This window comes from Bufo gargarizans, chromosome 1 (genome assembly GCF_014858855.1).
Source record: "Bufo gargarizans isolate SCDJY-AF-19 chromosome 1, ASM1485885v1, whole genome shotgun sequence".
NCBI classification, from domain to species: domain Eukaryota; kingdom Metazoa; phylum Chordata; class Amphibia; order Anura; family Bufonidae; genus Bufo; species Bufo gargarizans.
In genome coordinates this window covers 173787613-173814984 of record NC_058080.1, presented here as the reverse complement: position 1 = coordinate 173814984, position 27372 = coordinate 173787613, and positions in this window count along the sequence as shown.

The following is a 27372-nucleotide window of genomic DNA, read 5'->3' as shown; positions in this document are numbered from 1 at the left end:
CTGCTGCCGTGCGCAGGCGCAACCTGCTGCACTAGTACTACTAATCCTGTGTGAGTGTCGTGAGTCCCCAGTACACTAGAGTTAGGTAGAGACAGTGAGACCCGTTGCGGCCGGCGGGGGGGGGAATCTCGGGGGGGGGGGGGGGGGCAATTGCCCCGTTGCCCTCCCCGGATCTGCCAATGCATGACAGGAAAATTAATATAGTTAATCTGACTTACTTCGGCTGGGGACATATACCCATTTTTTAGTGTGAGATATACGTGCACTGCAAATGTGAAATTAATATAGTTAATTAGTCTGTTAGTTTGGTGGGTGACATATTCCCATTTTTGGTGTGAGTGTCACCACCAGACATCTGAGAAGCTCTGACAGACGTTCTTCAGAACCTCCTGCTTGAGGTTCCTTTTGTTTTGCTTTCGTTTTCTCATCTCGTTAGCCTCTCTCATCTGTCATGTAGTTGCACTGATTGCATCCCTTTAAATCCCTTCCCATACTGCATCACTTTGCGGTTTATACAACTTCCTGGAGTGTGTGCATGCTGGATGCTACTACTGAGTCTTGTACAGATAAATTTGTTCATTCATTTGTGTTTTCCTGTTTGCTGGATCCTAGGTGACCCTGACTCCCTCCGTATTAAGTGTAGGGAGACGGTGGTCATGTCCCCTCACTATTATAGGATGTTCAGGTGTCATACAGTCGAGGAACGAGGATATGCAATCATCTACCATAGAGATTTTTGCATAGTCTGAGCAGTAAGGGAGAGAGCCAGGTCTGTTACAGCGCTTACCCTCTGGTTCCTTAGTATTGGATCCAGTCAGTCGGATCTTCATTTTGTGTCTTCTCGTTTCTGTACACCTTCCGTGACAGTGAGATACACGTGCACTTTATAACTGACAGGGAAATTAATATAGTTAATCTGACTGTTAGTTCGGCCGGTGACATATACCCATTTTTGGTGTGAGGTACACCTGCACTGCATAGGTTTCAGAGAAATGAATATAGTTAATCAGTTTGTTAGTTCAGTGGGTAACAAATTTCCATTTTTGGTGTGAGATACACCTGCTTTGCATACGTGACAGGTAGTGTTGATTGAGCATGCTCAGCTGAACACCAGTTCGGCTCGAGCATCTTGACGCTCTGCACATGGCGGTACTTGGACGAGTACCACATGTGCTCGAGCGCAATGCACGAGTCTCCTCCCCGCACGTTTCTTGGCGCTATGCAGCCAATAAAGTGCATGTAAGTACTGCTCTCACTGTAATGCCGTAGCCATGTTGGTTACTGGCATTACAATGATTGGCTGGCCAGAACGCATTCTCGGGTGCTATATAGCACCCAATAACGCGCGTTCGTCTCATTCTTAGTCAGGGAGAGCTGAGCATAGGAAGGGACAGACAGTGTAGGGAGTGTTATTGGAAGATTTTTATTTGAAAAACTTTTCAGAGACCCAAAAGTCCTTTTAATAACTATTGTGTGTGACAGCAGCAAAATATATTTTTAGTGCTAAATAGCATCTAATAGGCCGCTGCAGACAGGTAAATTATCCACACCACATCTCCTGTGTAAAGTGTGCGCATTAGTGATGAGCAAGCATGCTCGGCTGAACTGCTGTTCGGCTCAAGCATCGCTATGCTTGGCAGAATAATTTGAGTGCTCAAATACAATTTAATACAATGGAAGTCAATGGGAGAACTACAGGCACCCCCCTGCTAGGAGGAGAAGAGGGTGTTTGGTTAATAAAAAAAAGTTAGAAATTGATGGAAACCCCATCAAAAAGGTTTGGCAACAGCATTAAAAGGATAGCTGTATGCGTCTTAGACTCATATTATGTACAACATACAATAGACAACCACACAAAAGCTATATACCAAAAGCCAGGTATGTACAAGCCATCCATCTATCCATGAGACAGATAGCAGCCAGCATACCTTACAATGACAGCCTTGTGCACTATGAGATATTCCAAACCAGTTCTCATCTGACTGAGAACCAGTAAACCTCAAAGTTATTTTTCATCTGTTGGATGGCTTGGGTAGACCTGCACACCTAGATCAATTCCATTAGGGTGACAAAAAGTTTAATATTCAATAACCTTTCTATACAGTTTTGTCATGTAAAAACTCATTTGCATAAACATGGGCATATGGCAAAGGCATGCAAATGAGCAGAAACTCTCATGAACAGCGCCTTCTATTAGTTGCATAGTGTTATGACAAGACTATTCACTCACAACTAGTTGCATAGTGTTATGAGAAGACTGTTCGCTGAGATTATATTCGCTATATTGCTCTATATTCGTTTTTTTTTAAATATTTGGAATATTCTAAAAACGAATCTATAGCAAATATTATGTAATAATTATAAAACACCAATTCAAAAGCGCACATATGATATTACACAAAAATGTATTCGTAGAACAAATCATACAACAAACAACATATCACAAAATAAAATAAATAGCAGCAATACATGAAGGTACTATGACAGTATTAGTTCACTCTGGTCATTCAAGGCCGCATTGTCACATCTACATAGGGTATGGCTGTCCCAGTAATTATTATACACTTATCACTTAAAATCTTTTAAAGTGCACCTATGTACCCATCTAGCTACAAATAATATTGCACAGGTCCCATAAGTAGCCATAACAGTAGCTACTTACTGAGAAAAATCCCAACAAGAATTAACCTGATAAGGTGGAATACTATCCCGTATACCTTGGTAAGGACAAAACAAACATCAATGAATAATAAGTGCAAAAAATAGCATAAGAGAACAATACAGACCAGAGGCCGGGCGTGAACACCAACCCTGACTCGCGTTTCGCCTTGCTTCCTCTAGGGGGCGTATCATACCATCCACCCCACTCATCATTTATACCCTATGTAATTGGTTTACTCCTCCTATCTATGATTATAAAACAACCTGTGCAAAAGAGGGAAGGAGATCACATTTTTAGTAGTTTTTTTGCCGAGCTCATCCCCCAAGCTGGGCACCAAAATCCCTGAGATGTGATTTGCAATCACATGACCTATTTGCAGTTACATGGTGCTTTCATGATCACATGATCTATTTGCGATCACATGATAGATTTATGGTCACATGACCTGTTCGGTCATGTGACCTTTCACCATCACATGACTTTTAGCTCCATATTAGTGAAGGGAAATATGCCAATACTTTTATTAGAAGATGTAATCTGATCCCCCAGCTAAAAGGATTACCGTACAAAGTGCCTGACAGAAAAAGAAGGATCAACCTCATATTTTATGGATAAACCAAGACATCCCCTAAAGAAAAAACAAACAATTATACACCGATATTCTCTGGGCATTACAAGCCCATTTAGTCCAAAGGAAATTCATACAAGAAAATACCTACATAATAAAGTGCTATGGTGCATAATGATCTAAATATACGAAGATTGACAATATAAGAAAAATAAACAATATGATGACAATACTAGTACAAATGAAAAAAATATTGTAGCATGTCATAATTACAACAGCATATTGTCATGATTCAAACGACGAGGTGAGTATTTGAAAAGTGCAGGTGCTTGTGCAAAGCGACATGCAGTGAATTCATGCTATTAAAAGGGTGCTACAAAGTGGTAATGTGAGAACTTATTATATACACAATACGAGCAACATTCTTGCATAATAAACCCATTAGAATATTGGTAAATCATATTGTTCATTATTATCCAAGAGTTATGTGCATGATCCCAAGAGCCCAGCTCAGTGACTTTCCGTATGGGTCTAAGTCCTCCTGCTTTCATCACAGGCAATCAAAGATGGGTATTACCGGAAAAATGTGATGGAGGTACTAAGACAGTCCTCCTACTTATATCACAGGCAATCAAAGATGGTTATCACAGGCAATATGTAATGGAATTATCAAGATCCAGAATTTCCGAAAATATAATAAGCGTGGTTAGATCGAAAGCTACCAATCAAAATTACAGTTAAAAAGGTAAATTAAAAAATTAAAAAATAAATAAAAAATTGAATAAAATAACTGTTAAAAACATATACGCTGAGCAATGGCACAGGTCGGAAGGCCACCACCAAAGCCGAGCACAAACAATTGTTGCATCTAGAGAAAAGGGACAAAACTATTGCCCTCATTTAGTTCAAAAAGGGTTACCGTATTAAAAGAAACAGAGGTGGTTTACCCCTGAACCTTTGGGGCCCACAGTGGTTTCAGAGCCGAGGCCCATAGGGCCAGTCTGACACTGTGTGCTACCTACCATTATTAGGATACGTCTACTTCTGCAGCAAGCATTCCAGTATTCTGTTCTGGCAGAGGAATTGCCGTATCCAGCATATACTAAATTGCCTGCCGCAGATGTTATACAGTATAATCTTGGAAACCACCTTACAATAGAGGATAAGGGACACAACACTGAAACCAGCATGTTTGTCACTACTTTATGCAGACTTCACCTTGTTTTGTTCCACATAACAGGTTCCCATTATAGTCTTCAAATGTGATTTTGCTACTTGACACTCTACATCAGATCCTGCTATTTAATACTTGGCAGCATGTCCTACAGAGTCCTTTTTTCTTCACTTCCAGTACATCTATTTAAGAGAACCAGGGGGACGAAATGGATTGAAGAAATCAAGTTGTCCAATAGAGCTTACAATGTAAGAGCAGCTAACTATCTGTCTTTGTTTTTGTTTTTTAAGTGTGTCATACTGCAATTAACCAGCAGATGGCAGTGTTAGAACAAAAGTATTAAATACAACAATGAGTGTATCTTGGCGAGCACAACCAACTCTGCGCAAATAGATTTGGAACTGGAAATTATCTGATTTTATATTTTTTAACGCTAATCACAATCATATAGTGCTACCAAGGTTGGACTTTCACATTTTATTCAAAGTTATTTTTCTTTCTTCTTGAGCATGTCTATTGTTGTCCCTTCATGTTCCCTTGCTGTATAACTACCCATTTCAAATATTAACCCCTTAGTGACCACACACATTTTTTTTAAATATCATTCCAAGAGCTATAACTTTTTGTTTTTTTTCATTAATGTACTTGTATGAGGTCTTATTTTTTGCAGGACAAGTTATAGTTTTAAATGCAAAATTTTGGGTACATGTAATGATTGAGTAACCGCTTTGGGACCTTGCCATTTTTCACCTTAAGGACCAGGCAGTTTTTTGGATATTTGACGTGTCACTTTATGTGGTAATAACTTTGGATTGCTTTTACTTATCCGCACCATTCTGAGACAGTTTTTTCTTGACACATTGTACTTCGTGATAGTGGTAAATTTCAGTCAATATTTTTCATTTTTATTTTTTAAAAACATCCCAAATTTACAAAAAAATTGAAAAATGTGCAACTTTTCAAATTTCTATTTCTCTGCTTTTAAAACAGATAGTAATACCTCATATAATAGTTATTACTTTACATTCCCCATATGTCTACTTTATGTTTGGATCATTTTGTGAATGCCATTTTATTTTTGGGGGACGTTAGAAGGCTTAGAAGTTTTGAAGCAAATCTTTTTTTTTGCGAAAATTTCCAAAACCCACTTTTTAAGGACCAGTTCAGGTCTAAAGTCACTTTATGGGGCTTGCATAATATAAACCACCCATAAATGGCCCCATTTTAGAAACTGCATCCCTCAAGGTATTCAAAACTGATTTTACAAACTTTGTTAACCCTTTAGGTGTTCCACAAGAACTAAAGGAAAATGTAGATAATATTTCAGAATTTCACTTTTTGGGCAGATTTTCCATTTAAATCCATTTTTTCCAATAACAAAGCAAGGGTTAACAGCCAAACAAAATTCTATATTTATTACCCTGATTCTGTAGTTCACAGAAACTCCCCATTTGTGATCGTAAACTGCTGTACGGGCATGCGGCAGGGTGCAGAAGAAAAGGAGCGCCATGTGGTTTTTGGAGGGCAGATTTCACTGGGATAATTTTAAATTGCCATGTCACATTTGAAGACCCCCTGATGCACCCCTAGAGTAGAAACTATAAAAAACTGACCCCATTTAGAAACTACAGGATAAGGTGGCAGTTTTGTTGGTACTATTTTAGTATACATATGATTTTTTGTTGCTCTATATTATACTTTTTGTGAGGCAAAGTAACAAAAATCTTTTTGTTTTTTACAATGTTCATCTGACAGGTTAGATCATGTGCAATTTTTCTAGAGCAGATTGTTACACACATGACAATACCAAATATTAATACTTTTTTTGTTTTATTTAGATACAGACAGGCACAGTCCACTTGGAATAACCCTGACAATTAATCTGTCAATATCTTAATATACATTTATTGATCAATAAAATATTAAAACATTACAAAACCTAAAAAAATTATTGCATAAAAAGTGCATATATTTTGGGACATTGCCCATATAGTTGCCTCTCTGCTATATCCGAGGTGAGTATAGTTGTCTTCACCTCCCACAAAGCCAACAGTGGGGAAATTCCAGATATAATCCCTATATAGTATTTCCTGCAATCCAGTTAAAAGGGTTTTGCAATCTCCGACAATGGGGGCATATCACTAGGAGGTGGTACCCGCACCTACAATGATAACAGAGTGGGGAAATGAATGGAGGGCACACTGAGCATGCACAGCCGCCCTCCATTTATTTCTATGGGGCCGTCGAAAATAGCCGAGCATTGGCTCGGCTATTTCCGTCTGCCCCATAGAAATGAACGGGAGGAGGGGACGCACGCGGGGACCCGATGGAGATGCAGAGGGCACCCGTACCCTTTACAAACCCTCTGCGTGCCACAGTCAGATTTTACTGCGGCATACAAGGGGTTAATACGCCAGCATCTGTGTTTTCACCGTATGCAGCAGGGGCCCTGCTGTCAGTGACTGCCGGGTCCGTGCACTGATCGGGCTTAAGGAGTTAAAACCAGCTGTTTATCTAAAACCCCCTTTGTTTACGTCATTAAAAAGACATATTAGTGGTCACTAAGGGATTAATGTACAGGTCAATACAAATTACAATCAGCAATCTAGCCATATGCTGCCATCTTGTGGCATCATTAAGCAGTGACGAGCTAATGTGAAGGTTATCATTAAGTAGTGGCAAGTGTGATTGATAGACTCTACACCGTAACAATAACTACCCTACAAATGGCCATTAGGTTCAGTAGATGGGGTTGAACTGCTAAACTCATCCTAGTACCAAGGTATGTTTCTATCTAAATCACTTAGTGTGAGTTTAATTGAGGTCTTGCTTTAATATTTAAGACTCTATTGCATTATTTATAACTCTACAATGGTCCAGGACTCCTTGGTTTATAAAGAAGAAACCAGTGTCACCATTCCTGTGTTTATGTGGATCTACAGGTAAAGGTGTCAGGCAGAGAGGGGCTTTACTGACTTGGTGGTGGACATTGCTACACTAGAAGTGAAGTGTCAGAATGCCTTTAGGTGTTGGGGGAGTTATAAGCATATATGTTTGGCTTTTCTGGTAAGTGTGCCTGCTTTGAGAGCTTGAGAGACATTGAGGCCGTCTGTGACATTGTTCAGAGGTTTGGACATAGGCACCCATCGAGGAGCATAGCAGGAGGCCATGTGGAGCATGAGGAGGAGTGACGCCATTTTGGCCACTAAGGGAAACAACAAGAATTAGAGAGCGATGGGTCTTGGAAAAAGGAACCCTCAGAAGTGCCACTCTGATAAATAAAGACTTGGTGAGTCTGAGTGACTGATGTAAGAGAGCCGCTGGTTACATAGTAAGTATCACAGGCCCCGAAAAGATTAGCAGTAGGACTGGTCACCAAAGGCCTGGTTAATGATCATTAGCCATGTATGGTAAAGACATAAGGTAGGGAGGTGGTGGTAGGGTTTATCACACCCTGCACCCCAGAATTCTGGATTCTAAAAATCAAAGTAGGTCTTTGCAACTTTCAGGGGTCATGCACAGAAATTGAGTGACTTTTTGTACTTTCACAGCACTCATTCCAGTTTTGCGAAATGTGAGTGAGGTTAAGTATGTTAATTAATTTCACTCGATTTAACACTGAGACTTTATTAAAAAAAGTCGCAAAAAAGTCGCAAACCCTCTCCAACAACTGTAATTTCACAAAAAAGTACTTTTTAAATTTTTTGTAATTAAAAAATTTAGTATAGCCACTGAGTTATTCATTAAAATTCATCTGTACAGCACCACCTGCTGTTTGTTCCTTTTCTTATTTCTCTGTCCATCTCACTGAGGTGGATGCACATGCTCAGTCCCATTCTTCAACTGCCTCTGGAGCTGTGATAGGCAGATAGCTGCAGCAGAAAGGACACACCCAGTGGCGTAACTAGAACTGACTGGGCCCCACACCAAATTATTGAATGGCCCCCCCCCCCATGGGCAACTTCTTCAAACCCCCCTTCCCCTCCCCCTATGCAAGCCCCAGTCCTGCAGCTAGTCAAAATCACTCACTCAGACCAGGCCCGGCTGCGACTTCGTCCGTTTCCCACACATATACTGCATATCATGTCACTGTATATAATACTATTGTGGGGGCCCTTTTACAATTTAGTCCTCATCTCAGGTGGGCCCCTTTTGAGTTCAGGCCCCGCAGTAGCTGCGTCCCCTGCTTCCACTATAGGTACGCTCCTGCCTTTCACAATATTACAGCTATACACACTATACAATGCCAATAAAAGGTCTGTTACCATAATTACAAGAAAAATGCAAAAAAAGTACTCAAAACAAAAATAATTAGGAAGAGTTTACATTTCCGTTCTTCTGATGTGTCAAATGGATCTTGTAAACAAATGGATCCTGTTGCATCCATTAAGCACATTTGGCATCCGTTTGATCCATTTCTGAGATCTGTTCTATCAGACGGAAAAAAGTACTGCGTACAGGTGTTTTCTTTCTGTCTAAAAAATGGATCTCAGGTAGAAATGGCTCAAACGGATGCCAAATGTGCATAATGGATGCCTCAGGATCCATTTGTTTACAGGATCCTTTTTTCTGTTCTTCTGACGGATCAGAAGAACCGAAAAATGAAATGGAGATGTGAACTCTTGCTTACTTGAATACACAGAATAAAATAGCATAACCAATTTCAAGCAAGTACAGGAATAGCATCCACTGGGCAGTGCATTTCCCCTATGCATCCTCAGAATAGGGCTGAATGTATAAATATACACAGACATTCATTATATAGTCTTAGGCCTGTTTCTCATTTCACATATGCATTGAAATTTCCACCAAATGCCTCCACTGGTGAGATAACTAGGTTCTGTTACATATATACAGTACAGACCAAAAGCTTGGACACACCTTCTCATTCAAAGAGTTTTCTTTATTTTCATGACTATGAAAATTGTAGATTCACACTGAAGGCATCAAAACTATGAATTAACACATGTGGAATTATATACATAACAAACAAGTGTGAAACAACTGAAAATATGTCATATTCAGGTCCAGTGACTGTGGAGGCCAGGTCATCTGGCGCAGCACCCCATCACTCTCCTTCATGGTCAAATAGCCCTTACACAGCCTGGAGGTGTGTTTGGGGTCATTGTCCTGTTGAAAAATAAATGATGGTCCAACTAAACGCAAACCGGATGGAATAGCATGCCGCTGCAAGATGCTGTGGTAGCCATGCTGGTTCAGTATGCCTTCAGTTTTGAATAAATCCCCAACAGTGTCACCAGCAAAGCACCCCCACACCATCACACCTCCTCCTCCATGCTTCACGGTGGGAACCAGGCATGTAGAGTCCATCCGTTTACCTTTCCTGCGTCACACAAAGACACGGTGGTTGGAACCAAAGATCTCAAATTTGGACTCATCAGACCAAAGCACAGATTTCCACTGGTCTAATGTCCATTCCTTGTGTTCTTTAGCCCAAACAAGTCTCTTCTGCTTGTCGCCTGTCCTTAGCAGTGGTTTCCTAGCAGATATTCTACCATGAAGGCCTGATTCACACAGTCTCCTCTTAACAGTTGTTCTAGAGATGTGTCTGCTGCTAGAACTCTGTGTGCATTGACCTGGTCTCTAATCTGAGCTGCTGCTAACCTGCGATTTCTGAGGCTGGTGACTCGGATGAACTTATCCTCCGCAGCAGAGGTGACTCTTGGTCTTCCTTTCCTGGGGTGGTCTGCATGTGAGCTAGTTTCTTTGCAGCGCTTGATGGTTTTTGTGACTGCACTTAGGGACACTTTCAAAGTTTTCCCAATTTTTTGGACTAACTGACCTTCATTTCCTAAAGTAATGATGGCCACTCGTTTTTCTTTACTTAGCTGCTTTTTTCTTGCCATAATACAAATTCTAACAGTCTATTCAGTAGGACTATGAGCTGTGTATCCACCTGACTTCTCCACAACGCAACTGATGGTCCCAACCCCATTTATAAGGCAAGAAATCCCACTTATTAAACCTGACAGGGCACACCTGTGAAGTGAAAACCATTTCAGGTGACTACCTCTTGAAGCTCATCAAGAGAATGCCAAGAGTGTGCAAAGCAGTAATCAAAGCAAAAGGTGGCAACTTTGAAGAACCTAGAATATGACATATTTTCAGTTGTTGATTTTTTAAGGTAGCAGCATAAGCTGCTGCTGACAAGAGCTGCTGTTATCTTCAGTGCGGCCCTCCACTATACGCTGCCTGCTGCCTGTGAGGCCAGAAGTTTACATCATAGTATATGCAACCCTGCCCTGCTGACACCCCTGCTACTGCTCCCGGGCCCCTTCTAAGCTCAGGGCCCCAAAGCAGCTGCTTCCCCTGCTTCCCTGATAGTTACGCCCCTGGACACCCCCCCCCCCTGAGCTGACAGTTTGATATAAATCTAGCAGGAGCAATCAGAACAATAAATGGGGATATCTCTAGATCCATGTGAGGTACAGGTCTGGTTCTAGCTTTGTTATGGAGAGAATGTCATGTACTATAGGATGTAGATTTTCATTTATTGCATTAATCATGGCAAAACCCCTTTAAGCCACAGATCATGGAGAGCTCACATGTATTTTTCATGATGTAGAGAAGTGGTATAGGACCATGGAACGAAAAATACTAATCGTATACTGTGTGGCCCATTTTTGGGACTCCCATGTATTGGCAGAGTGAAGGTTTCTGACTCCTGTGTGTCACTCCAGAAAGAAGTACATGAGGTGTCCATGAGGGCAACTATCTTCATAGTAGTTTATAAGATTCAGTTAAAACTCATTTGTTTCAATAAACTATAATGAAGAGAGCTGTGTGCATGTATGGTCATTTCTATTCTAGAGCAGGAACAGAGGAAGAAGGGGACCACCATACTGCCAGTAGATGGGAGTTCTACAAAGTCAGGATCTAGAGGTCCAGCTGCAACATCTTTAGGCAAATGTGCTATATACCATACTAAACCTGTATGCCTCCATGTCCAACTGTGTCCCATCTTGTTTCCAAGTCAGAGGCGGCCCCACAGGGTACTACAGCCTCCTTTCAATTTTACAGTTTTCACCAATAAACTCATCCTTTCGCTCTAATAGTGTAATCACTTATATACATCATCATTACATTCACACATATAAAGTTGTATTCGATTACAACTCCTTCTTAGTGTGTTAGATAAAAAAATATATATATATAATACGTTTTTGTACAGTTTACCCTTAAAGGGATTCTGTCACCTCCCCTAAGCCAAAAAACGATTTTAAAGCAGCCATGCAGCACAGTTTACCTGGATTAGGCTGTGCTCTTTTATCTTGTAATCCGTCCAGCAGTTACTGCAAAAAACGACTTTTATTGATATGCAAATGTGTCCTGAAGGTGCCCAGAGGGGCGTTTTGTTCTTCTTAGAGAGCCCAGTACCGCCCCTCTTACAGTGCCCAGCCCGCCTTCCTTGCACTGTCTAACCGCCGCCCCCAGCCTGCCACAGCCTCTCCTCCCCCTCCCTCACGCCGAACGAACTCGCGCACAGGCGCAGTACCCACTGAGGGCTGCGCCTGTGCGATCAGCAGGAGACTGAGGGCAGGAGCTTCATCCTCGTCACTGGGCATGCGCCGAGCCCAGTGACGTCCGATGCTCGCTCTTCCCTGCTGACTGAGGGAAGAGCGAGCAGCGGACGTCACTGGGCTCAGGCGCATGCCCAGTGACGAGGATGAAGCTCCTGCCCTCAGTCTCCTGCTGATCGCACAGGCGCAGCCCTCAGTGGGTACTGCGCCTGTGCGAGAGTTTGTTCGGGTTTGAGGGAGGGGGAGGAGAGGGAGGAGAGGGAGGAGAGGCTGTGGCAGGCTGGGGGCGGCGGTTAGACAGTGCAAGGAAGGCGGGCTGGGCACTGTAAGAGGGGCGGTACTGGGCTCTCTAAGAAGAAAAAAACGCCCCTCTGGGCACCTTCAGGACACATTTGCATATCAATAAAAGTCGTTTTTTGGAGTAACTGCTGGACGGATTACAAGATAAAAGAGCACAGCCTAATCCAGGTAAGCTGTGCTTCATGGCTGCTTTAAAATCGTTTTTTTGGGCTTAGGGGAGGTGACAGAATCCCTTTAATAAAACAAAATACATCTCCAAAAAAGGTATTTATACACAGACCTATGTGTCACAAGAAAGCCATTAAAGTGTTATTGGTAGCCCAACAAATATAAAATAAAGGGTTGTTATTTGTTAAAGGAAATGTGTCATCAGAAAATGACCCATTGATTAAATCAAGTTTTTAAATATATTTATAAACCTAATAATAGGCACCATCTAATAATAGGCAGTCATCTCATTATCACAGGCAGGATTAGAATGACAATTGTCAGAAGAAAAAGTGGCTCATTCTGATTGAGCCTAGAATAATTATCTCTTTTAATTGAGATCAGCAGGAGTACAGTGTGGAAATGATAAGGTAATAGGAGCACATGGCTGCAACAGTAGTGGCAGCAGTAGCAGCATAGCATGGAACATACAAAGCAGTAGATCGGCTGTTATGGGTAATAAGTAATGTTTTGGATACTGGTGGAGGACAACTTCGTCCATTTAGGTATCACCACACCCCCTGCAGTTTTGCAAACCCTCTCTGAGATGACACTGGAGGCTGGCCAAGAAAGAACAGAGAGCATACTGGGCCAGTTTGGGTCACTGTTCCAGTGTGCCCGCCCAGAAGTCCATAGCTTATGAGAACAGGGTTTGCGCCAGGGATAGATAAGAGTCCAGGTAGGACTAAACCTGGGCATTGAGAAGGTAGATCTCCATTTGCTGGTTTTGCTTCAGGCTGATGTGGCACATGGAAAAACTGTTCCATCACATTGAGAGATGGGTAACTGTGCAGAGAACAGAAAGGGGCCTCCCTTTCAGACATGCGGGTGGCAGATGTATGCTTGCCGAAAACTGTGTCAAGCTGCATACACAGTGTTTCCTGGTAATAAAGTAATTTGGCCTCTCTTTTGGAAGGAGTAAACATTCCCAAATTTTCCTTTGATAGCGAGGGTCTAAAAGCATCGTTATTCTGTAATCATCAGATTTCTTCATATAAATGATATGCCTTCAGTGCGTAAGCAAGCAAGCATACAGCCACCACTGTGGCTACAAGTGCCGCTAAAGCTACTTCTGGCAAGATTGCTGTAGTTGCTAATAAACACATTCTGACAAGGAAAGGGTATTTAGTTTTGCACACTTTAGGAATAATGCAGTGTTGGTGCCAATAAGATTTCTGCTTACTGATGTCATGTGCATTTAAATACGTAGAATCCAAAGAGATCTTTATCTACTGTTAAACACAGGTTGCAAAACTGGTATGAGATTATTCCCCCTTTCACCCCTTAACAGCAATATAATGATGCAGTAAAGGACGGTAAAGGATTTCTGCCTACTGTGTTATTTGTGTTTAAATATGCAGATTCCAAAAATACTTTTCTAGTTTAACAGACACATTGCATTATTGTCATAAAATGAACAGACATAATAAATTGAAAAAAGGGCAATTATTTAGCAGCAGAATGCTATTGGGCCACTGTCTGTTCAACAAGCCTATGTAGAAATGAGTAAAAAACAAACAAACAGAGCTGTCTCTCTGTTCAATTGAGAGAAAAGATGGCAGCTGTATGCCATCCCCTGCATGTAGCACTGTGCCCCAGCCCCTCACTTTTTCAAAGCTTTCCCTCATCAAAATCCCTATTCTACGCAATTGTTTGTTTCTATTATTTCCCTAAACTGTCCCTATATACGATATACCAGATATGTACTCTGTATACGATCCTTTTTTGTCAGACACTGAATACCCCCATCCATCCTCATCAACAGCTCAACAAAGAATGACGTTCTGCTCATTCTGCAAGGGTATCTCCCGCTGATTGGCAAGCCCTCCACCTCACTTCCTCCCCGGGTAATGTGAGCATATTTTTTATTCCTCCGACATAGTTTTTTCCTCAGCATATGGAGTAAAGTGGATTTTTGTGAAATTCATAATGAACCCAGTTTTTTATGAACTAACTTAGTCATTCGTACTTGATAGTGAGGTTTTGTCTTTTGCCAATTATCCTACGAATGTCACTAGGAACTTGCAATGTTAAAAATGTAAAAGTCTCTTTGTTTTGTTTTTTAACATATCAAATGCTTTGATCTGTGGGCTTAGACACCGATTGCTAGAACAAGGACAGAGAATTGCTTACACAAAGCACTCTCGCTCCTCAAGAGCTCAAATAGCGATTTCTTTCTCTTCGCTGCAGGAGACAGGTCTATCTCGATTCTCCCTTCTGCAGTGAGGAGAGAGAGCGCTCTGTGTAAGCAATTCTCTGTCCTTGTTCTAGCAATCGGTGGGGGTCTCAGTACTCAGACCCCTAACAATCAAAACCTTTGATATGTTGCTATGACAGATCAAAAGTTATATCAAAGTGAATGTACAGTATACTTTAAGAGTTGCTTTAGGCTTTTGAATTTTAAGGGCGCAAACCGGTACAAACTCATTCTATGGTATGTGTGCTTTGAATGCATCTATTAGTTAGAAAACATACTGTAGCTATAAATCTAAACACCAGGTACAGAAATGGAACATGAAAACGAGAATAAAATCAATGTATGGTACTGAGCAGTTCACTACTTTGTGACACAAGGTAGGAATAAATAACCACTCAGTGGCGGTATTTGCGCATCCTCCTCTGCTCATGGTGCCATACATAGAAGCATTTCCTTTTCAGCGCTCTAAGTGTTCAACCTTTTCATTGTCAATTCAAGTAATCGCTGAAAAAATATAAGTCTGTCCACATGTAGGAAAAATGAAATCTGTATTGTGTTGACAGATAAATATCCAAAACCATCAACCTGATGATCGTTTGCTCTTGATATTTTTTTTTTCTGAAAGGATGAAAGAGCATTTTACTACTGGGCATGGAGGAGATAATTTTCTTACACTGAACCTGTCAACAAACTGACAACACCAAAAATAGTGACTGTCTGACAGGTATGTGTTTTGTCAAAATAATATTTAGGAGGTGTAATATTTCTTTTAAATTAAGAGACATTGAGAGTGATGTTTTGTATAGAAATCTATTTCTAAGCAATATAATCTGGCAATAGAACAGAACGCAAGATCTATTATTCAGTATAGTAAATGGAATGCTATGTGGGAAACTTTTTTTGCTAAAAACCATCTTAATTTATAAGCATTATGGAATTTGCAACATAGTTAAAGAAGGTATAATACGATATACAGTACAAATTATGCTGAAAGGACACTGTTATGGTATACAAATTGTCTAGTACACAAGAGTCAATATGTATACAAATCCATCGAATATACATCATTAACATCACACAGGAAGAAGCTGATATAGAGGCAAAAAGCAAAATATACTTCTTTCAAAAACACTAGTGTTGATCGAGCACCAAAGTGCTCGAGTAGAACACTTCGTGATGCCCGGGTGTTCTACCGAGCACCTAAGCACAATGGGAGAACCCCAGGCACCCCCTGTTCTGTAGAGGGGAGGGTGTCGGGACTCCAGTTCTGCTTAGGAGTCCCTGCTCTGACGCCATATATAGCTATATCCACATATGGAGTCAGTGCTTGGGGACAACCCAGTGTATTTAAATCTAATTTCTGAAAGGTTTCTGCCTGGATTTGAACTCCCAACATTGCACATTAGAGGCAAGGACCTTATCCACTCAGCTATAAAGCTGAATGCTAAACTCCCAGAAAAACCTCATAGTAGTTTCTGATGTAGTGAGTATTCCTATTCAGCAGAAGACTTATTTTATATTTCTGTGCAGGTTACCGTGTAGCTCTATAGTGTGGTGGTTAATGTCCTTGCCTCTAACATATAAGGTTGGGCGTTTGAATCCTGGCAGAAACTTTTCAAAAATAGAGATTACATTTATGTATTTAATATTTTTTTTACTAATTGTATGGCACAAAATAAATGTGTAATTACAAAAAAAATATTTAAAAATAAAAAATATATATATAGATGCTTTATACCTTTATTTAATTTTACTTGATGAACCAAATAATAGAAAAAGATGAAAAATACAGTAAACACTCCACTGCGTGGTCAAGTGATGCTCAGTGAGTCAGGAGGGAGAGCACGTGCACTATCTCTCGCCCCTGTCACTTATAGGCAGTTAGCTGCCTTCATGTCGCTTGCAGTGACACCTTCATCTAGGCTAAGTTGTGGGAGCTGAACTCACTCTTCCCACTTCTAATACAGCACATGGATAATACCATATGTTAGCTGACCTCTGTCTATCCCTTTGGTGGTGCACACTGCGTACATAACATTCACAGTTTAAATACCGTATCACACTGCTAAACTACTCTAGCTTTGATAAGTAGGCCATCCGGACTACTGCTAACTAACTGACAATGTAAGTATATCATTGGGGGCAGATTTAGCTTTTCAATCAGCTATCTACTCCACTGTCAGTTAGTTAGCAGTAGTCCGGATGGCCTACTTATCAAAGCTAGAGTAGTTTAGCAGTGTGATACGGTATTCAAACCGTGAATGTTATGTACGCAGTGTGTACCACCAAAGGCACGTGCTCTCCCTCCTGACTCACTGAGCATCATTTGACCACGCAGTGGAGTGTTTACTGTAGTTTTAATCTTTTTCTATTATTTGGTTCACCAAGTAAAATTAAATAAAGGTATAAAGCACGTATTTCTAACCCAAATAATAATAAAAGTGAAGTATTACATTTTCACCTGGGACAAGATAGGTTTAACGCCTGCATAGGCATCTGTAAATAAACTATTTGATAAACCTTACCCAGGGTATGCCTCAAATATGAATATATATATAGATAAAATCAAACTTCTGATATATATGAATGCATAATATGTAGGAAACTACTACTGATGTTTTTAGCCATAATATATTTACATATATTATATATTCTAAATATATAATAATATATTATGGCTAAAAATGTATAGATATTTCTGCCGGTATTCAAACTCCCAACATTGTACATTAGAGGCAAGGACATTAACCACTACACTGCAGAGCTCCATGTTAACCTGCACAGAAATATAAAATAAGTCTTCTGCTGAATAGAAATACTCACTACATCAGAAGCTACTATGAGGTTTTTCTGACACAGTCTAGCATTTAGCTTCATAGCTGGGTGGATGAGGTCCTTCCCTCTAATGTATAACATTGGGAGTTCAAATCCCAGCATAAACTTTTCATAAATAGATGCTAAATTACATTTAAATGCACTGACTCGAACATCGCGCTCGAGCACATGCGGTGTTCAGCCGAGCATGCTCGATCAACACTAAAAAACACTTCTGTTTTTGAAAGCAATGTACGATATGCTTACTTGGCAGAATTTTTCCACACCTGCCTAAAACTGTTGCATAGTCCTGTACATACTAAGTCACGTTCCATAGTGAGTGTGACACCTTCAATCTGTTTCTAACCATTATTGCGCGGTGGTCTTTCAGTCCTTCATATGTAGTTCTTATTTGTTAACATAGGTGCATGTCCCACTGTTTTTAGTCAGCCGACCTTAATCAGGCGGTTTAATACCCTATCATAATAGTGCTCACAATAAGAAATTGAGAAACTATAAAGCCGTGATGCAGAAACTAATGGTGGCTGTTAATGGTTACTGCACAGTACCCTCTCTGAACAGAGAGAATAACAGAAGTGTTGGGTTTTGATGCCACGGAAAGGTGCTTCTCATATTACTCTTCCTAACAAGATTAGTAAAGATAGCCACTACTCTTTTCACTGAGCTAAGTGAGCCCTGAAATAGGCCTGTGGTGCTATGTGAATTGGCCTGGGCCAGGGTAGCAGGGACTTGCCCCAGTCTCCTTCTCCTGCACATACTGCTGCCACCTCTACTGCACCTACTCTTGTATGAAACTGAAATGCAATCCCTACTGTTTGGACCTCCACTGACTCATACACTTCAAGCAACAACAGCACTCAATCAAGTGCCTGTCTTCTCACCCATCTAACCGACAGGTAACTGCAATTGAGTTAACTAAGGAAATGATAGCACTTTGTTAAAGGGGTTGGCCACTTTCTGGATACTGTTGACCAATGTATTTGTAAGATGATTATATGACACTAATGTAGCCTTTGTTGATATTCTGCACCATTTTCTATATTTAATAAGGTATGTCTCCTTGTTTGCCCAGTATTTTGTCCTGTCCGCATGGAGGCCCTGTCCATAAAATGTCTGTTGATGGAGGGTCATGTGACCAGGCAAATCCCATCCATGGGATGTCTCCTCCATTCAAATACACTATACCTGCCATCTACACTTTACAGTTGGGAGTTTTGTTCAGGTGCAGTGTATTTGAATAGAGGAGGTTGAGTGATGTGTCTAGTAAGATACCCATCCATCAGCCGCCATCTTATATACAAAATCTCTATGTGGACAGCAAAGAATATTTACTCAACAAGGGGTTTTGGCTTTTGAAATATAGCTAATTGCACAGAGCATCAACAAAGGCTAACTTAGTATGTACCATATAGTCATCTTTTCTACACATTGGCCACAAGTAGCCAAAAAGTGGCCAACCCCTTTAACTGCTTCAATAGGTTTACATCTATCTATCCAGCCAATTTTTTTTTATGTAGCACAAGTATGCAACATTTCCAGCTACACTTTTGAGGCTCTTTATCAAGCACAGCCATGAGCTCAATCAACTTTGGGCAAATAGTTAATGCCAGGAGGTGATTGTTCACATGGCTCTGCTCGATAAACGCATTCAAAAAGTATAGCCTGAAACATTGCATACTTGCTATACATGGTGCACATCTGGCTGGATTAATAAATACAAATCTACTGAAGCAGTTAACAAATGGAGTGCTGTATTTTCCTTGGATAAGTGGACTGCTACTGACTGCCACAAGTAAGTGTTGTTTTTGCAATGTTTTTTGATGCATTTTTGTTTAAAAGGAAAACTAAATAATAGATAAATGCTGTGAAAACTGTATGTATGAACACACTACTGGGTACCTGCGTAGTACAGGCTATCATTTGTTTAAAGTATTTACTAGCAGCCCTTTTACTAGCTCAGTGACACCCCCATTATCAATAGAATCAGCACAGGCCCCCCATTATTAATGTTAGTTTTATGGCCCCTTGAAGTAGCACAGTATGCCAATGTTGCCCAAAGACCAAAAATAGTTGTGTACCAGATGGCAGAAGGTTCCCATGCTAGCGTGGGGCAACTTGGGCAGGACAAGTTCTATCTGTAGGACTGCTTTATGAAGTTCTTCCATTATGGTTTTGTTGTTCTTTATTCACTTAAATTTTCTTAACCTTTAGTGGCCTTGGTACAAGAGGCATACCCTCAGAGGTTGCTGGTGGGGTGAAAGGGTCGGGGGTGGCGGCACCGACAAGCTACTTTGCCATGGGTAGGGTATTAATATGCAATGCAAGAACTGCAAATTGAATCTTTCCACTGATGAAGGAAAGTCTAGCTATAACTCTGCTTAGTACATCCATATGTTTATTTGCTTCTGTGACAATAGTGTTTTAATTCCTTTCTATATTATATAGTGGTGAGCTAGGTGTTTTACAGACAATTTTGATCTATTTTTATCACTTTCTTAAAGGGATTCTTTCGAGATTCTGATATTAATAGCCTGTCCTCAGTGAAACACAGGATAGGATAGGCTATCAGTATCAGATCTCTGGGTCTCCGACCTCTGACACACCCAACAATCAACTGTTTGAAGTGGCTGCAGCACTCTGGTAATCACTGCAGCCCCTTTCTAGGCCAATGATGTCATGATCATTGGTCATGTCGCCTAGGCACAGCTCAGTCCCATTCAAGTGAATGGGGCTGAGCTGCAAAACTATGCAGGGCCGCTATGTAGTAGACGGCACTGTGCATGATAAGCTGTGAGGAGGCTGCATTGCTCACCAGAGCTTCACGGTCTCCTCGAACAGTTGATCGACGGGGGTCTTAGGTGTTGGATCTTATAACTTTGATGACATATCCAGAGCTATCAATATCAGAATCTCAGAAAAACTCCTTTAAACATTACATTTAAATTTCCAGTTGCACTTTCAACCTCATTGAGAGCACGGAAATAATAATTTCTGTCCACATACAGTGCACAAGTGTTATGCCAACAACAGCTTCTAAGGACAATAATATTTTATAATTGAGCTTCCTTTTTTTAGATTGTATAATTTAAACTACAAGTGAAGTGCAGAATTTTCTTTATTTTGAAGCCAAAAATTTTAGTGCCTTAAAAAAAGTGTCGCAGTCTGAGTTTTGTTTTGCTTGCCTAATGCACTGTTGTATAAGCATTGCTTCTCAAGGATTCACTTTGCAAGACTTTTGGTCTTAAGTACTCTACATAGTTCTGTGGAAACCAAACAAATAAAACAGCTGTGCTTGTTCTGGAGTAACATCTATGGAGCTATAGCTATGTATTTCCAATTACTTGACCTTGCTACTGTAACATATTTCTTGGTACGTATTTCTGAAATATCCTTTCAAGGCGAAAGATAAATATACATAACTTCTGCTTATCTGCCCTTTCATTTCTACTAAAATAGGTGTTTCCTTCAAACACCATTTTACAGTGTATGTATGTAATTAATGTATGTTAAAAAAAATCTTTAACGTTGCATATTTATTGCATTACTTATCTTGTGTTGATCCTGAGTTGCAGCCTGAATTATAATATAAAGCTGCATATGCTTGTTGCTGTTGGATGTAGTTGATAAGCTTGTCTATAGACATAGGAGGTAATTTACTATAATTACAGTTACAAGCCACTCTGCCAAGCTGGCGTAGATTTGGACAGGCGGTGAAGACACCAAAGTTATGTAGAGGCTGGCGTCCACCGCCAGCTAAAAAGGTATTAAGACCAGTGTCTAAAACACCTCATACCCACATAGTACTACTAGCAAAGTCATACACTGTTTTGCACAAGTTTGCACATGAAACCAGAACAACCAAGCTCACAAACACAGACAAGCTATACATTTTCTCATAACAAAGACCACGTTAAAGTGCCAACCACATGCCTTTCAACAGTGTTAGCACAATGCCTTTCACAGGTTCAGAAGTGCAAGCCGCGTGTTCCCTTAAGGTGAGTAATATTCTGCCTTTAAAAGGACCAGCTATATGTCCTCAAAAGCCAACCACATGTGGCAGCCACCTGGTGGTTTACTGCTAAAGTTGTCAAATGGTTCACTGCAAAAGGGTTAATCCTCTAATGCACTGTTTTTCTGTTATAAAAGTTGATATACACTGTGGATTAGAGAGAGATGAGTAAACCTTTTGAGATTAAGTTCATTTCAGGTTTGCCAATTTTTTTTAAAAGTTTGGTTTGAACTCAAATCAATTGCACCTGAACCAAAGTTGCCTCAAATGTCAACTTGTGTTTCATAATAACAGTCTGGAAATGCTGGGAGTTGTAGATCTCTCCTCCTTTGCCCCTCAATGTATTGTCCACAAATTTTCACCTGTCTTACACTGCCGACAGTAGTTTCGGCAGCGAACAGTCTGCTGGAGCTCTCTGGATCCTATGTTGCTAGAGGTTATAGGAGTGCCGATGGCCGCATTGTACCCAGAGAGCTCCGGTAGGCTGTACTCTGCCAGAACAGTTTGTTGGAACTACTGTTGGCAGTGTGAAACAGGCCTAAACTGGTCATTATGAGACTTGTAGTTCTATTATCACTATTATGTTGTTCTGCAGCAGATGGGGTGTAGACTAGGCTTTGTTCACATCTGCGCTAGTAACATTCATTGTTCCTCACTGTCATAGGAGCAGAACAACGAAAATCACTGTAGTGCCGGAACTGACACATCCAGACAACATGGGCGCCTAATTCAGATTCTTGCTATGGGGCCCAGTAATTTTTATGTACGTCCCTGCAAATGAGTACAATTTATAGACTTCTGAATTATGTAGTGAAAGACGACTTTTTTACAATTTTCTCTTGTTTTGCATTTAATCTACATGGCTATATTTTAATGTTTGCACTCATCATGCATTCCTATTGTATATCTACCTACAGTATGTAGACGTAATGGCATGAAGTGGAATACAATATATAATTTATAAGCATTACTGTAATTTCAGAAAATAAAATTTGACATCTTATTAGATGATGATTGCAGGTTGTTTACTTGTGCCACTTGAAATTGCTGCCATTTTCTGCACCACAAAACAATATGGAGCGATGTAAGCATCCAGCATTGAAGTTATTCATTAAATATTTTCTGCACTTTATGAATGAGTAACCTAACATTTCCAGATGATTGCCTCTACCCTACAATGCTATGGAAACACTGTTATTCCTATGCTTTCTTTTTCTTCACAGGGTTTCCTCAAAATAGGTTAGAAACATCAAGTGATTTCCTGCGAATTTCATTATAGAACTATATATATATACACCGTATTTTTCGCTTTATAAGACGCACCTGATGATAAGACGCACCCCAGGTTTAAGAGGAGAAAATAAGAAAAAAATATTTTTCATCAGACCTCATATCAAATCCTCAGATCAGACCCCGATAAATATCAGGACATAAGATCAGGCCCCCATATCAGGACATCACATTTGACACCCTTATCAGGACATTACATGAGCCCGTCATGTCAGACCCCCATCAGACCTCCGATCAGCCCGCCTTGTCAGATCCCCATCAGACCTCAGATTAGCCCACCTTGTCAGACCCTCTTCAGACCTAAGATCAGCCCACCTTGTCAGACCCCCATCAGACATAAAATCAGATGAAAATAAAAAAACTTCTCTCACCTATCCTGCGCCACGGCTCCTCTCCACCTCCGGCAGAAATCGCGCTCCATGTCTTCCTGGCCTAAGCTGCTCTGTCACCTGACTGCGTGCCGCGCCAGGTCATAGTGCGCGCACTACGGCCTGACGCTGTACGCGTTCAGGACAATGAAGCGCCAGCCCCAGGAATGAAGACCGGGAGGGTGAGTATTACAAGTATTAAAGCAAAAATTAGGGTATACATATATATATATATATATATATATATATAAAATATATAGAAAAAGAAGAAGTAGGACTGCACTCCAGGATAGTGATAAAAAACGGTGGTTTATTCACCCATATTATGGCAAATCTTGCGACGTTTCGGCTCACAAGAGCCTTTCTCAAGCATGGAACAAGTGAAAGTGAAGGCATATAAAAGCAGTTTTACAAAGTGTCCAACCGATCAGGGTGTGGCTACAATCAATTTAAATTACATACATCTGATACATGTGAGTAAAAAAAGTGCATTGTGCATAAAGTGACAGGTGCCATATAATCTATAGCTTCAAAGCTATCCCCCAGCGTGGGACCAAGCATACATAATGCTTTATATCAATTACATTCTTAGTTACATGAGTGGTAATATATTGAGTGATAGATGAGGATCCTAGAAATACGACCTTAGGTAGCCATGGAGCCCACATATACCATCGTGTTCGTCGCACGTCTCCAACTCTTCATTGCGCATGACCAAACTGACATCATCATATGCGTCATGGTGCAGGGTTCATGCGCATGCGTTCTAAATATTCAACATGCGGCCGCCATTTTGCTTAAGGGAAACATGCCCTATAATTCCGTTGGTGTTCTGTGCCTAACTACTATCTGGATACAAATTTATGGCAAAGGTATAAGGCCGCTGTAGGGATCTCCTACATGTCCCAGCATCTGGACCGGGATCCCGACTTTTCAGGCGGGACACCAGACCAGAGAGCCGTGAGTGTCCGAGGGGAACATTTCCATGATCCCCGCCGACAGTCCGGGCCCAATTGCTGGTTATTTTAGCAGTCATAGAGGGATGACCCCTCTCCAATTCTGGCAACCATATCATATTGAGGAACAGTTATATGTCTAAGATAACGCATGAATAAGGAACACTTATGCTGGGACATGTAGGAGATCCCTACAGCGGCCTTATACCTTTGCCATAAATTTGTATCCAGATAGTAGTTAGGCACAGAACACCAATGGAATTATAGGACATGTTTCCCTTAACCAAAATGGCGGCCGCATGTTGAATATTTAGAACGCATGCGCATGAACCCTGCACCATGACGCATATGATGATGTCAGTTTGGTCATGCGCAATGAAGAGTTGGAGACGTGCGACGAACACGATGGTATATGTGGGCTCCATGGCTACCTAAGGTCGTATTTCTAGGATCCTCATCTATCACTCAATATATTACCACTCATGTAACTAAGAATGTAATTGATATAAAGCATTATGTATGCTTGGTCCCACGCTGGGGGATAGCTTTGAAGCTATAGATTATATGGCACCTGTCACTTCATGCACAATGCACTTTTTTTACTCACATGTATCAGATGTATGTAATTTAAATTGATTGTAGCCACACCCTGATCGGTTGGACACTTTGTAAAACTGCTTTTATATGCCTTCACTTTCACTTGTTCCATGCTTGAGAAAGGCTCTTGTGAGCCGAAACGTCGCAAGATTTGCCATAATATGGGTGAATAAACCACAGTTTTTTATCACTATCCTGGAGTGCAGTCCTATTTCTTCTTTTTCTGTACTATTGGGTATTGCCGTTACCCTATCTTGGACCCTGCACCCACGTTCTGGCTGGTGCTCCCACTGGACTTTTCTTTCTCTATATAAATATATATTTATATATATATATATATATATATATGTGCATAGCATAAATGTGCACAATTTAATCTATTATTCTTATGTGCTCATCTCAAATGACTAAAGCACTTAATGCTGCTCACCCGTTGTAAGTATCCTGATTTATTTAATGTCTTGCTGGTTACAAGAATTAGTGCCTGTTGTCTTCTCTTCTGATTTTTTTCCCCAAGATAATATCTATCAGTTTAAGCTGCACAGATATTTTAGCCTTATGCATTGATCTAATATTTAGAAATCTGAACATGTTAGATTGTCACTTACATAGTAAAAAATCTATGCTAGCAACTTTAGCCTCTGAAATAAATAGACAGAAAGATATACAGTTGCAAGAAAAAGTATGTGAACCATGTGGAATGATATGGATTTCTGCACAAATTGGTCATAAAATGTGATCTGATCTTCATCTAAGTCAGAACAATAGACAGTCACAGTCTAAGAACTAAATGTTACCATGTTTTTATTGAACACACCATGTAAACATTTACAGTGCAGGTGGAAAAAGTATGTGAACCCCTATACTAATGACATCTCCAAGAGCTAATTGGAGTGAGGTGTCAGCCAACTGGAGTCCAATCAATGAGATGATATTGGAGGTGTTGGTTACAGCTGCCCTGCCCTTTAAAAAAACACACACCAGTTCTGGGTTTGCTTTTCACAAGAACCATTGCCTGATGTGAAGGATGCCTCACACAAAAGAGCTCTCAGAAGACCTACGATTAAGAATTGTTGACTTGCATAAAGCTGGAAAGGGTTATAAAAGTATCTCCAAAAGCCTTGCTGTTCATCAGTCCATGGTAAGACAAATTGTCTATAAATGGAGAAAGTTCAGCACTGCTGCTACTCTCCCTAGGAGTGGCTGTCCTGTAAAGATGACTGCAAGAGCACAGAGCAGACTGCTCAATGAGGTGAAGAAGAATCCTAGAGTGCCAGCTAAAGTCTCTGGCATATGCTAACATCCCCGTTAGTGAATCTACGATACTGTAAAACACCAAACAAGAAGGGATTTCATGGGAGGATACCACAGAGGAAGCCACTGCTGTCCAAAAAAAAACATTGCTGCATGTTTACAGTTTGCACAAGAGCACCTGGATGTTCCACTAGCAGTACTGGCAAAATATTCTGTGGACAGATGAAACCAAAGTTGAGTTGTTTGGAAGAAACACACAGCACTATGTGTGGAGAAAAAGAGGCACAGCACACCAACATCAAAACCTCATCCCAACTGTGAAGTATGGTGGTGGGGGCATCATGGTTTGGGGCTGCTTTGCTGCGTCAGGGCCTGGACGGATTGCTATCATTGAAGGAAAAATGAATTCCCAAGTTTATCAAGACATTTTGCAGGAGAACTTAAGGCCATCTATCCACCAGCTGAAACTCAACAGAAGATGGGTGTTGCTACAGGACAACGACCCAAAGCATAGAAGTAAATCATCAACAATAGAATGGCTTAAACAGAAGAAAATACGCCCAGAGTCCTGACCTCAACCCGATTGAGATGCTGTGGCATGACCTCAAAAAAAGCGATTCAGACCAGACATCCCAAGAATATTGCTGAACTGAAACAGTTCTGTAAAGAGGAATGGTCAAGAATTACTCCTGACCGTTGTGCACGTCTGATCTGCAACTACAGGAAACGTTTGGTTGAAGTTATTGCTGCCAAAGGAGGTTCAACCAGTTATTAAATCCAAGGGTTCACATACTTTTTCCACCTGCACTGTGAATGTTTACATGGTGTGTTCAATAAAAAATAAGGTAACATTTAATTCTTTGTGTGTTATTAGTTTAAGCAGACTGTGATTGTCTATTGTTGTGACTTAGATGAAGATCAGATCACATTTTATGACCAATTTGTGCTGAAATCCATATCATTCCAAAGGGTTCACATACTTTTTCTTGCAACTGTAGATGGTAGAGCTGTGTAAATATGACAAAGATTAATAGTAGACAGACAGCTCATGCAATGTAAGACCTAGTACTAAACCTGTGTATACCTGCCAACTATCAGTCATATGCAACCATTATTACAATTAGCATTGAGCATTTAATGCGAAATTTGGCCCGAAGTTTAGGAAAACTTAAATTCGCAACAAAGCTGAATTTCCTTGCGCTTCATGGTAACTAATCAGTTTTTCCTAAAATGGTGGCTGCATGTGTAGTAAGAAGCCCAGGAACGCGAGATCACTCATAATGCCGTGAAGCCAGCCAATGCAGGTAGCCATCACCTGTGATGTCACAGCCCTAAGCCTCATCCTGCGTGGTCTCTGCCATTGTTCTGTGAGATGAACATAGGGAGAGACATGACAAGAGCCCATACGCTAGGG